This window comes from Schistocerca cancellata, chromosome 12, assembly GCF_023864275.1.
Source record: "Schistocerca cancellata isolate TAMUIC-IGC-003103 chromosome 12, iqSchCanc2.1, whole genome shotgun sequence".
Lineage (NCBI taxonomy): Eukaryota > Metazoa > Arthropoda > Insecta > Orthoptera > Acrididae > Schistocerca > Schistocerca cancellata.
Genome location: NC_064637.1, coordinates 4,457,938 through 4,469,851, shown reverse-complemented (window position 1 = coordinate 4,469,851; position 11,914 = coordinate 4,457,938).

Genomic DNA, 11,914 nt, shown 5'->3' with positions numbered 1-11,914 from the left:
GCCTCCCAATAGGAGATCCTGTCGTTGCCATAGGAACGCTCCTCGATTTAGAAAGAGAAGTCACAGAACCTATAGTATTTCATAGCGACGCAATTTCTGTGTTAATTCGTCATTGACAGGGAGCGACGGATGCAATAAAGAAGGAATAGTGCATCCGACATGAGATACTCGTCTCCCAATAGGAGATCCTGTCGTTGCCATAGAAACGCTCCTCGATTTAGAAAGAGAGGTCATAGAACCTATAGTATTGCATAGCGACGCAATTTCTGTGTTAATTCGTCATTGTGAGGGATCGACGGATGCAATAAACAAGGAATAGTGCATCCGACATGAGATACTAGCCTCCCAATAGGAGATCCTGTCGTTGCCATAGAAACGAACCTCGATTTAGAAAGAGAAGTCATAGAACCTATAGTATTTCATAGCGACTCAATTTCTGTGTTAATTCGTCATTGTGAGGGATCGACGGATGCAATTGAGAAGGAATAGTGCATCCGACATGAGATACTCGCCCCCCAATATGAGATCCTTTCGTTGCCATAGAAACGCTCCTCGATTTAGAAAGAGAACACATAGAACGTACAGTATTTCATAGCGACGCAATTTCTGTGTTAATTCGACATTGTGAGGGATCGACGGATGCAATAAAGAAGGAATGGTGCATCCGAAAAGAGATACTCGCCTCCCAATACGAGATCCTTTCGTTGCCATAGGATCGTTCCTCGATTTGGAAAGAGAAGGTGTAGAACATATAGTATTTCATAGCGACGCAATTTCTGTAATAATGCGTCATTGTGAGGGATCGACGGATGCAATTGAGAAGGAATAGTGCATCCGAAAAGAGATACTAGCCTCCCAATTGGAGATCCTTTCGTTGCCATAGGATAGTTCCTCGATTTGGAAAGAGAAGGTGTAGAACATATAGTATTTCATAGCGACGCAATTTCTGTAATAATTCGTCATTGTGAGGAATCGGCGGATGCAATAACGAAGGAATAGTGCATTCGACATGAGATAATCGCCTCCCAATAGGAGATCCTTTCGTTGCCATAGGATCGTACGTCGATTTGGAAAGAGAAGGCGTAGAACATATAGTATTTCATAGCGACGCAATTTCTGTGTTAAATCGTCATTGTGAGGGATCGACGGATGCAATAAAGAAGGAATAGTACATCCCACATGAGATACTCGCCTCCCAATAGGAGATCCTGTCGTTGCCATAGAAACGCTCCTCGATTTAGAAAGAGAAGTCATAGAACCTTTAGTATGTTATAGCGACGCAATTTCTGTGTTAATTCGTCACTGAGAGGGATCGACGGATGCAATAGAGAAGGAATAGTGCATCCGACATGAGACACTCGCCTCCCAATAGGAGATCCTGTCGTTGCCATAGAAACGCTCCTCGATTTAGAAAGAGAATTCATAGAACCTATAGTATTTCATAGCGACGCAATTTCTGTGTTAATTCGTCATTGTGAGGGAACGACGGATGCAATAAAGAAGGAATAGTGCATCCGACATGAGATACTCGCCTCCCAATAGAAGATCCTGTCGTTGCCATAGGAACGCAGCTCGATTTAGAAAGAGAAGTCATTCGACCTACAGTATTTCATAGCAACGCAATTTCTGTGTTAATTCGTCATTGTGAGGGGTCAACGGATGCTATAAAGAAGGAATAGTGCATCCTACATGAGATACTCGTCTCCCAATAGGAGATCCTGTCGTTGCCATAGATACGCTCCTCGATTTAGAAAGAGAGGTCATAGAACCTATAGTATTTCATAGCGACGCAATTTCTGTGTTAATTCGTCATTGTGAGGGATCGACGGATGCAATAAAGAAGGAATAGTGCATCCGACATGAGATTCTCGCCTCCCAATAAAAGATCCTGTCGTTGCCATAGAAACGCTCCTCGATTTAGAAAGAGAAGTCATCGAACATATAGTATTTCATATCGACGCAATTTCTGTGTTAATTCGTCATTGTGAGGGATCGACGGATGCAATAAAGAAGGAATAGTGCATCCGACATGAGATACTCGCCTCCCAATAGGAGAGCCTGTCGTTGCCATAGAAACGAACCTCGATTTAGAAAGAGAAGTCATAGAACCTATAGTATTTCATAGCGACGCAATTTCTGTGTTAATTCGTCATTGTGAGGGATCGACGGATGCAATAGAGAAGGAATAGTGCATCCGACATGAGATACTCGCCTCCCAATAGGAGATCCTGCCGTTGCCATAGGAACGCTCCTCGATTTAGCAAGTGAGGTCATAGAACCTATAGTATTTCATAGCGACGCAATTTCTGTGTTAATTCGTCATTGTAAGGGATCGACGGATGCAATAAAGAAGGAATAGTGCATCCGAAAAGAGATACTCGCCTCCCAATAGGAGATCCTTTCGTTGCCACAGGATCGTTCCTCGACTTGGAAAGAGAAGGTGTAGAACATATAGTATTTCATAGCGACGCAATTTCTGTGTTAATTCGTCATTGTGAGGAATCGACGGATGCAATAAAGAAGGAACAGTGAATCCGAAATGAGATGCTCACATCCCAATAGGAGATCCTGTCGTTGCCATAGAAACGCTCCTCGATTTAGAAAGAGAAGTCATAGAACTTATAGTATTTCATAGCGAAGCAATTTCTGTGTTAATTCATCATTGTTAGGAATTGACGGATGCAATAAGGAAGGAATAGTGCATCCGACATGAGATACTCGCCTCCCAATAGGAGATCATGTCGTTGCCATAGAAACGCTCTTCGATTTAGAAAGAGAAGTCATAGAACCTGTAGTATTTCATAGCGACGCAATTTCTGTGTTAATTCTTCATTGTGAGGGATCGACGGATGCAATAAAGAAGGAATAGTGCATCCGACATGAGATACTCGCCTCCCAATAGGAGATCCTGTCGTTGCCATAGAAACGCTCATCGATTTAGAAAGAGAAGTCATAGAACCAATAGTGTTTCATAGCGACGCAATTTCTGTGTTAATTCGTCATTGTGAGGGATCGTCGGATGCAATAAAAAAGGAATAGTGCATCCGACATGAGATACTCGCCACCCAATAGGAGATCCTGTCGTTGCTATAGAAACGCTCCTCGATTTAGAAGGAGAAGTCATAGAACCCATAGTATTTCATAGCAACGCAATTTCTGTGTTAAGTCGTTATTGTGAGGGATTGACGGATGCAATAAAGAAGGCATAGTGCATCCGACATGAGATACTCGCCTCCCAATAGGAGATCCTGTCGTTGCCATAGAAACGCTCCTCGATTTGAAAAGAGAAGACACAGAACTTATAGTATTTCATAGCGAAGCAATTTCTGTGTTAATTCGTCATTGTTAGGGAACGACGGATGCAATAAAGAAGGAATAGTGCATCCGAGATGATATACTCGCCCCCCAATAGGAGATCATGTCGTTGCCATAGAAACGCTCCTCGATTTAGAATGAGAAGTCATAGAACTTATATTATTTCATAGCGACGCAATCTCTTTCTTAATTCGTCATTGTGAGGGATCGAAGGATGCAATAGTGAAGGAATAGTGCATCCGAAAAGAGATACTCGCCTCTCAATAGGAGATCCTTTTGTTGCCATAGGATCGTTCCTCAATTTAGAAAGAGAAGGAATAGAACCTATAGTATTTCATAGCGACGCAATTTCTGTGTTAATTCGTCATTGTGAGGGATTGACGGATGCAATAAGGAAGGAATAGTGCATCCGACGTGAGATACTCGCCTCCCAATAGGAGATCCTGTCGTTGTCATAGAAACGCTCCTCGATTAAGTAAGAGGAGTCACAGAACTTGTAGTATTTCATAGTAAAGCAATTTCTGTGTTAATTCGTCATTGTTAGGGAGCGACGGATGCAATAAAGAAGGAATAGTGCATCCAACATGAGATAGTCGCCTCCCAATAGGAGATCCTGTCGTTGCCATAGAAACGCACCTCGATTTAGAAAGAGAAGTCATAGAACCTATAGTATTTCATAGCGACGCAATTTCTGTGTTAATTCGTCATTGTGAGGGATCGACGGAAGCAATAAAGACTGAATAGTGCATCCGACATGAGATACTCGCCTCCCAATAGGAGATCCTGTCGTTGCCATAGAAGCGCAACTCGATTTAGAAAGAGAAGTCATAGAATCTATAGTATTGCATAGCGACGCAATTTCTGTGTTAATTCTTCATTGTGAGGGATCGACGGATGCAATAAACAAGGAATAGTGCATCCGACATGAGATACTAGCCTCCCAATTGGAGATCCTGTCGTTGCCATAGGAACGCTCCTCGATTTAGAAAGAGAAGTCATAGAACCTATAGTATTTCATTGCGACGCAATATCTGTGTTAATTCGTCATTGTGAGGAATCGACGGATGCAATAAAGAAGGAATAGTGCATCCGACATAAGATACTCGCCTCCCAATATGAGATCCTGTCGTTGCCATAGAAACGCTCCTCGATTTAGAAAGAGAACACGTAGAACGTACAGTATTTCATAGCGACGCAATTTCTGTGTTAATTCGACATTGTGAGGGATCGACGGATGCAATAAAGAAGGAATGGTGCATCCGAAAAGAGATACTCGCCTCCCAATACGAGATCCTTTCGTTGCCATAGGATCGTTCCTCGATTTGGAAAGAGAAGGTGTAGAACATATAGTATTTCATAGCGACGCAATTTCTGTAATAATGCGTCATTGTGAGGGATCGACGGATGCAATTGAGAAGGAATAGTGCATCCGAAAAGAGATACTAGCCTCCCAATTGGAGATCCTTTCGTTGCCATAGGATAGTTCCTCGATTTGGAAAGAGAAGGTGTAGAACATATAGTATATCATAGCGAGGCAATTTCTGTAATAATTCGTCATTGTGAGGAATCGGCGGATGCAATAACGAAGGAATAGTGCATTCGACATGAGATAATCGCCTCCCAATAGGAGATCCTTTCGTTGCCATAGGATCGTACGTCGATTTGGAAAGAGAAGGCGTAGAACATATAGTATTTCATAGCGACGCAATTTCTGTGTTAAATCGTCATTGTGAGGGATCGACGGATGCAATAAAGAAGGAATAGTACATCCCACATGAGATACTCGCCTCCCAATAGGAGATCCTGTCGTTGCCATAGAAACGCTCCTCGATTTAGAAAGAGAAGTCATAGAACCTTTAGTATGTTATAGCGACGCAATTTCTGTGTTAATTCGTCACTGAGAGAGATCGACGGATGCAATAAAGCAGGAATAGTGCATCCGACATGAGACACTCGCCTCCCAATAGGAGATCCTGTCGTTGCCATAGAAACGCTCCTCGATTTAGAAAGAGAATTCATAGAACCTATAGTATTTCATAGCGACGCAATTTCTGTGTTAATTCGTCATTGTGAGGGATCGACGGATGCAATAAAGAAGGAATAGTGCATCCGACATGAGATACTCGCCTCCCAATAGGAGATCCTATCGTTGCCATAGGAACGCAGCTCGATTTAGAAAGAGAAGTCATTGGACCTACAGTATTTCATAGCAACGCAATTTCTGTGTTAATTCGTCATTGTGAGGGGTCAACGGATGCTATAAAGAAGGAATAGTGCATCCTACATGAGATACTCGTCTCCCAATAGGAGATCCTGTCGTTGCCATAGATACGCTCCTCGATTTAGAAAGAGAGGTCATAGAACCTATAGTATTTCATAGCGACGCAATTTCTGTGTTAATTCGTCATTGTGAGGGATCGACGGATGCAATAAAGAAGGAATAGTGCATCCGACATGAGATACTCGCCTCTAAATAGGAGATCCTTTCGTTGCCATAGAAACGCTCCTCGATTTAGAAAGAGAAGTCATAGAACCTATAGTATTTCATAGCGACGCAATTTCTGTGTTAATTCGTCATTGTGAGGGATCGACGGATGCAATAAAGAAGGAATAGTGCATCCGACATGAGATACTCGCCTCCCAATAGGAGAGCCTGTCGTTGCCATAGAAACGAACCTCGATTTAGAAAGAGAAGTCATAGAACCTATAGTATTTCATAGCGACGCAATTTCTGTGTTAATTCGTCATTGTGAGGGATCGACGGATGCAATTGAGAAGGAATAGTGCATCCGACATGAGATACTCGCCTCGCAATATGAGATCCTGTCGTTGCCATAGAAACGCTCCTCGATTTAGAAAGAGAACTCATAGAACCTATAGTATCTCATAGCGACGCAATTTCTGTGTTAATTCGACATTGTGAGGGATCGACGGATGCAATATAGAAGGAATAGTGCATCCGACATGAGATTCTCGCCTCCCGATAGGAGATCCTGTCGTTGCCATAGAAAAGCACCTCGATTTAGAAAGAGATCTCATAGAACCTACAGTATTTCATAGCGACGCAATTTCTGTGTTAATTCGTCATTGTGAGGGATCGACGGATGCAATTGAGAAGGAATGGTGCACCCGAAAAGAGATACTCGCCTCCCAATAGGAGATCCTTTCGTTGCCATAGGATCGTTCCTCGATTTGGAAAGAGAAGGTGTAGAACATATAGTATTTCATAGCGACGCAATTTCTGTAATAATTCGTCATTGTGAGGAATCGACGGATGCAATAAAGTTGGAATAGTGCATTCGACATGCGATACTCGCCTCCCAATAGCAGATCCTGTCGTTGCCATAGAAACGCTCCTCGATTTAGAAAGAGGAGACATAGAACTTATAGTATTTCTTAGTGAAGCAATTTCTGTTTTAATTCTCATTGTTAGGGATCGACGGATGCAATAAAGAAGGAATAGTGCATCCGACATGAGATACTCGCCTCCCAATAGGAGATCCATTCGTTGCCATAGAAACGCTCCTCGATTTAGAAAGAGAAGTCATAGAACCTATAGTATTTCAAAGCGACGCAATTTCTGTGTTAATTCGTCATTGTGAGGGATCGACGGATGCAATAAAGAAGGAATAGTGCATCCGACATGAAATACTCGCCTCCCAATAGGAGAGCCATTCGTTGCCATAGAAACGCTCCTCGATTTAGAAAGAGAAGTCATAGAACCTATAGTATTTCATAGCCACGCAATTTCTGTGTTAATTTGTAATTGTGAGAGATCCACGGATACAATAAAGAAGGAATAGTGCATCCGACATGAGATACTCGCGTCCCAATAGGAGATCCATTCGTTGCCATAGAAACGCTCCTCGATTTAGAAAGAGAAGTCATAGAACCTATAGTATTTCATAGCGACGCAATTTCTGTGTTAATTCGTCATTGTGAGGGATCGACGGATGCAATAATGAAGAAATAATGCATCCGACATGAGATACTCGCCTCCCAATAGGAGATCCTGTCGTTGCCATAGAAACGCTCCTCGATTTAGAAATAGAAGTCATAGAATCTATAGTATTTCATAGCGAAGCAATTTCTGTGTTAATTTGTCATTGTTACGGATCGACGGATGCAATAAAGAAGGAATAGTGCATCCGACATGAAATACTCGCTTCCCAATAGGAGATCCTGTCGTTGCCATAGGAACGCTCCTCGATTTAGAAAGTGAAGTCATAGAACCTATAGTATTTCATAGCGACGCAATTTCTGTGTTAATTCGTCATTGTGAGGGATCGACGAATGCAATAAAGAAGGAATAGTGCATCCTACATGAGATACCCGTCTCCCAATAGGAGATCCTGTCGTTGCCATGGAAACGAACCTCGATTTAGAAAGAGAAGTCATAGAAAGTATAGTATGTCATAGCGACGCAATTTCTGTGTTAATACGTCATTGTGAGGGATCGACGGATGCAATAATGAAGAAATAGTGCAAGCGACATGAGATACTCGCCTCCCAATAGGAGATCCTGTCGTTGCCATAGAAACGCTCCTCGATTTAGAAAGAGAGGTCATAGAATCTATAGTATTTCATAGCGAAGCAATTTCTGTGTTAATTCGTCATTGTGAGGGATCGACGGATGCAATAAAGAAGGAATAGTGCATCCGACATGAGATACTCGCCTCCCAATAGGAGTTCCTGTCGTTGTCATAGAAACGCTCCTCGATTTATAAAGAGAAGTCATAGAACCTATAGTATTTCATAGCGACGCAATTTCTGTGTTAATTCGTCATTGTGAGGGATCGACGGATACAATAAACAAGGAATAGTGCATCCGACATGAGATACTCGCCTCCCAATAGGAGATCCTGTCGTTGCCATAGAAACGAACCTCGATTTAGAATGAGAAGTCATAGAACCTATAGTATTTCATAGCGACGCAATTTCTGTGTTATTTCGTCATTGTGATGGATCGACGGATGCAATTGAGAAGGAATAGTGCATCCGAAAAGAGATACTCGCCTCCCAATAGGAGATCCTTTCGTTGCCATAGGATCGTACCTCGATTTGGAAAGAGAAGGCGTAGAACATATAGTATTTCATAGCGACGCAATTTCTGTGTTAATTCGTCATTGTGAGGAATCGACGGATGCAATAAAGAAGGAATAGTGCATTCGACATGAGATACTCGCCTCCCAATAGGAGATCCTGTCTTTGCCATAGAAACGCCCCTCGATATAGAAAGAGAAGACATAGAACCTATATTATTTCATAGCGACGCAATTTCTGTGTTAATTCGTCATTGTGAGGGATCGACGGATGCAATTGAGAAGGAATAGTGCATCCGAAATGAGATACTCGCCTCCCAATAGGAGATCCTGTAGTTGCCATAGAAACGCTCCTCGATTTAGAAAGAGAAGTCATAGAACATATAGTATTTCATTGCGACGCAATATCTGTGTTAATACGTCATTGTGAGGAATCGACGGATGCAATAAAGAAAGAATAGTGCATCCGACATGAGATACTCGCCTCCCAATAGGAGATCCTGTCGTTGCCATAGGAACGCAGCTCGATTTAGAAAGAGAAGTCATTGGACTTACAGTATTTCATAGCGACGCAATTTCTGTGTTAATTCGTCATTGTGAGGGGTCAACGGATGCAATAAAGAAGGAATAGTGCATCCTACATGAGATACTCGTCTCCCAATAGGAGATCCTGTCGTAGCCATAGAAACGCTCCTCGATTTAGAAAGAGAGGTCATAGAACCTATAAAATTTCATAGCGACGCAATCTCTGGGTTAATTCGTCATTGTGAGGGATCGACGGATGCAATAAAGAAGGAATAGTGCATCCGACATGAGATACTCGCCTCCCAATAGGAGATCCTGTCGTTGCCATAGAAACGCTCCTCGCTTTAGAAAGAGAAGTCATAGAACCTATAGTATTTCATAGCGACGCAATTTCTGTGTTAATACGTCATTGTGAGGGATCGACGGATACAATAAACAAGGAATAGTGCATCCGACATGAGATACTCGCCTCCCAATAGGAGATCCTGTCGTTGCCATAGAAACGAACCTCGATTTAGAAACAGAAGTCATAGAACCTATAGTATTTCATAGCGACGCAATTTCTGTGTTAATTCGTCATTGTGAGGGATCGACGGATGCAATTGAGAAGGAATAGTGCATCCGAAATGAGATACTCGCCTCCCAATAGGAGATCCTGTAGTTGCCATAGAAACGCTTCTCGATTTAGAAAGAGAAGTCATAGAACATATAGTATTTCATTGCGACGCAATATCTGTGTTATACGTCATCGTGAGGAATCGACGGATGCAATAAAGAAGGAATAGTGCATCCGACATGAGATACTCGCCTCCCAATAGGAGATCCTGTCATTGCCATAGGAACGCAGCTCGATTTAGAAAGAGAAGTCATTGACTTACAGTATTTCATAGCGACGCAATTTCTGTGTTAATTCGTCATTGTGAGGGGTCAACGGATGCAATAAAGAAGGAATAGTGCATCCTACATGAGATACTCGTCTCCCAATAGGAGATCCTGTCGTAGCCATAGAAACGCTCCTCGATTTAGAAAGAGAGGTCATAGAACCTATAAAATTTCATAGCGACGCAATCTCTGGGTTAATTCGTCATTGTGAGGGATCGACGGATGCAATAAAGAAGGAATAGTGCATCCGACATGATATACTCGCCTCCCAATAGGAGATCCTGTCGTAGCCATAGAAACGCTCCTCGATTTAGAAAGAGAAGTCATAGAACCTATAGTATTTCATAGCGACGCAATTTCTGTGTTAATTCGTCATTGTGAGGGATCGACGGATACAATAAACAAGGAATAGTGCATCCGACATGAGATACTCGCCTCCCAATGTGAGATCCTGTCATTGCCATAGAAACGCTCCTCGATTTAGAAAGAGAACGCATAGAACCTATAGTATTTCATAGCGACGCAATTTCTGTGTTAATTCGACATTGTGAGGGATCGACGGATGCAATAAAGAAGGAATAGTGCATCCGACATGAGATTCTCGCCTGCCGATAGGAGATCCTGTCGTTGCCATAGAAACGCTCCACGATTTAGAAACAGAAGTCATAGAACCTATAGTATTTCATAGCGACGCAATTTCTGTAATAATTCGTCATTGTGAGGAATCGACGGATGCAATAAAGAAGGAATAGTGCATTCGACATGTGATATTCGCCTCCCAATAGGAAATCCTGTCGTTGCCATAGAAACGCTCCTCGATTTAGAAAGAGGAGACATAGAACTTATAGCATTTCATAGTGAAGCAATTTCTGTGTTAATTCATCATTGTTAGGGATCGACGGATGCAATAAGGAAGGAATAGTGCATCCGACATGAGATACTCGCCTCCCAATAGGAGATCCATTCGTTGCCATAGAAACGCTCCTCGATTTAGAAAGAGAAGTCATAGAACCTATAGTATTTCAAAGCGACGCAATTTCTGTGTTAATTCGTCATTGTGAGGGATCGACGGATGCAATAAAGAAGGAATAGTGCATCCGACATGAAATACTCGCCTCCCAATAGGAGATCCATTCGTTGCCATAGAAACGCTCCTCGATTTAGAAAGAGAAGTCATAGAACCTATAGTATTTCATAGCGACGCAATTTCTGTGTTAATTTGTAATTGTGAGAGATCCACGGATACAATAAAGAAGGAATAGTGCATCCGACATAAGATACTCGCGTCCCAATAGGAGATCCATTCGTTGCCATAGAAACGCTCCTCGATTTAGAAAGAGAAGTCATAGAACCTATAGTATTTCATAGCGACGCAATATCTGTGTTAATTCGTCATTGTGAGGGATCGACGGATGCAATAATGAAGAAATAATGCATCCGACATGAGATACTCGCCTCCCAATAGGAGATCCTGTCGTTGCCATAGAAACGCTCCTCGATTTAGAAAGAGAAGTCATAGAATCTATAGTATTTCATAGCGAAGCAATTTCTGTGTTAATTTGTCATTGTTACGGATCGACGGATGCAATAAAGAAGGAATAGTGCATCCGACATGAAATACTCGCTTCCCAATAGGAGATCCTGTCGTTGCCATAGGAACGCTCCTCGCTTTAGAAAGTGAAGTCATAGAACCTATAGTATTTCATAGCGCCGCAATTTCTGTGTTAATTCGTCATTGTGAGGGATCGACGAATGCAATAAAGAAGGAATAGTGCATCCTACATGAGATACCCGTCTCCCAATAGGAGATCCTGTCGTTGCCATGGAAACGAACCTCGATTTAGAAAGAGAAGTCATAGAACCTATAGTATGTCATAGCGACGCAATTTCTGTGTTAATTCGTCATTGTGAGGGATCGACGGATGCAATAATGAAGAAATTGTGCAAGCGACATGAGATACTCGCCTCCCAATAGGAGATCCTGTCGTTGCCATAGAAACGCTCCTCGATTTAGAAAGAGAAGACATAGAACCTATATTATTTCATAGCGACGCAATTTCTGTGTTAATTCGTCATTGTGAGGGATCGACGGATGCAATTGAGAAGGAATAGTGCATCCGAAATGAGATACTCGCCTCCCAATAGGATAT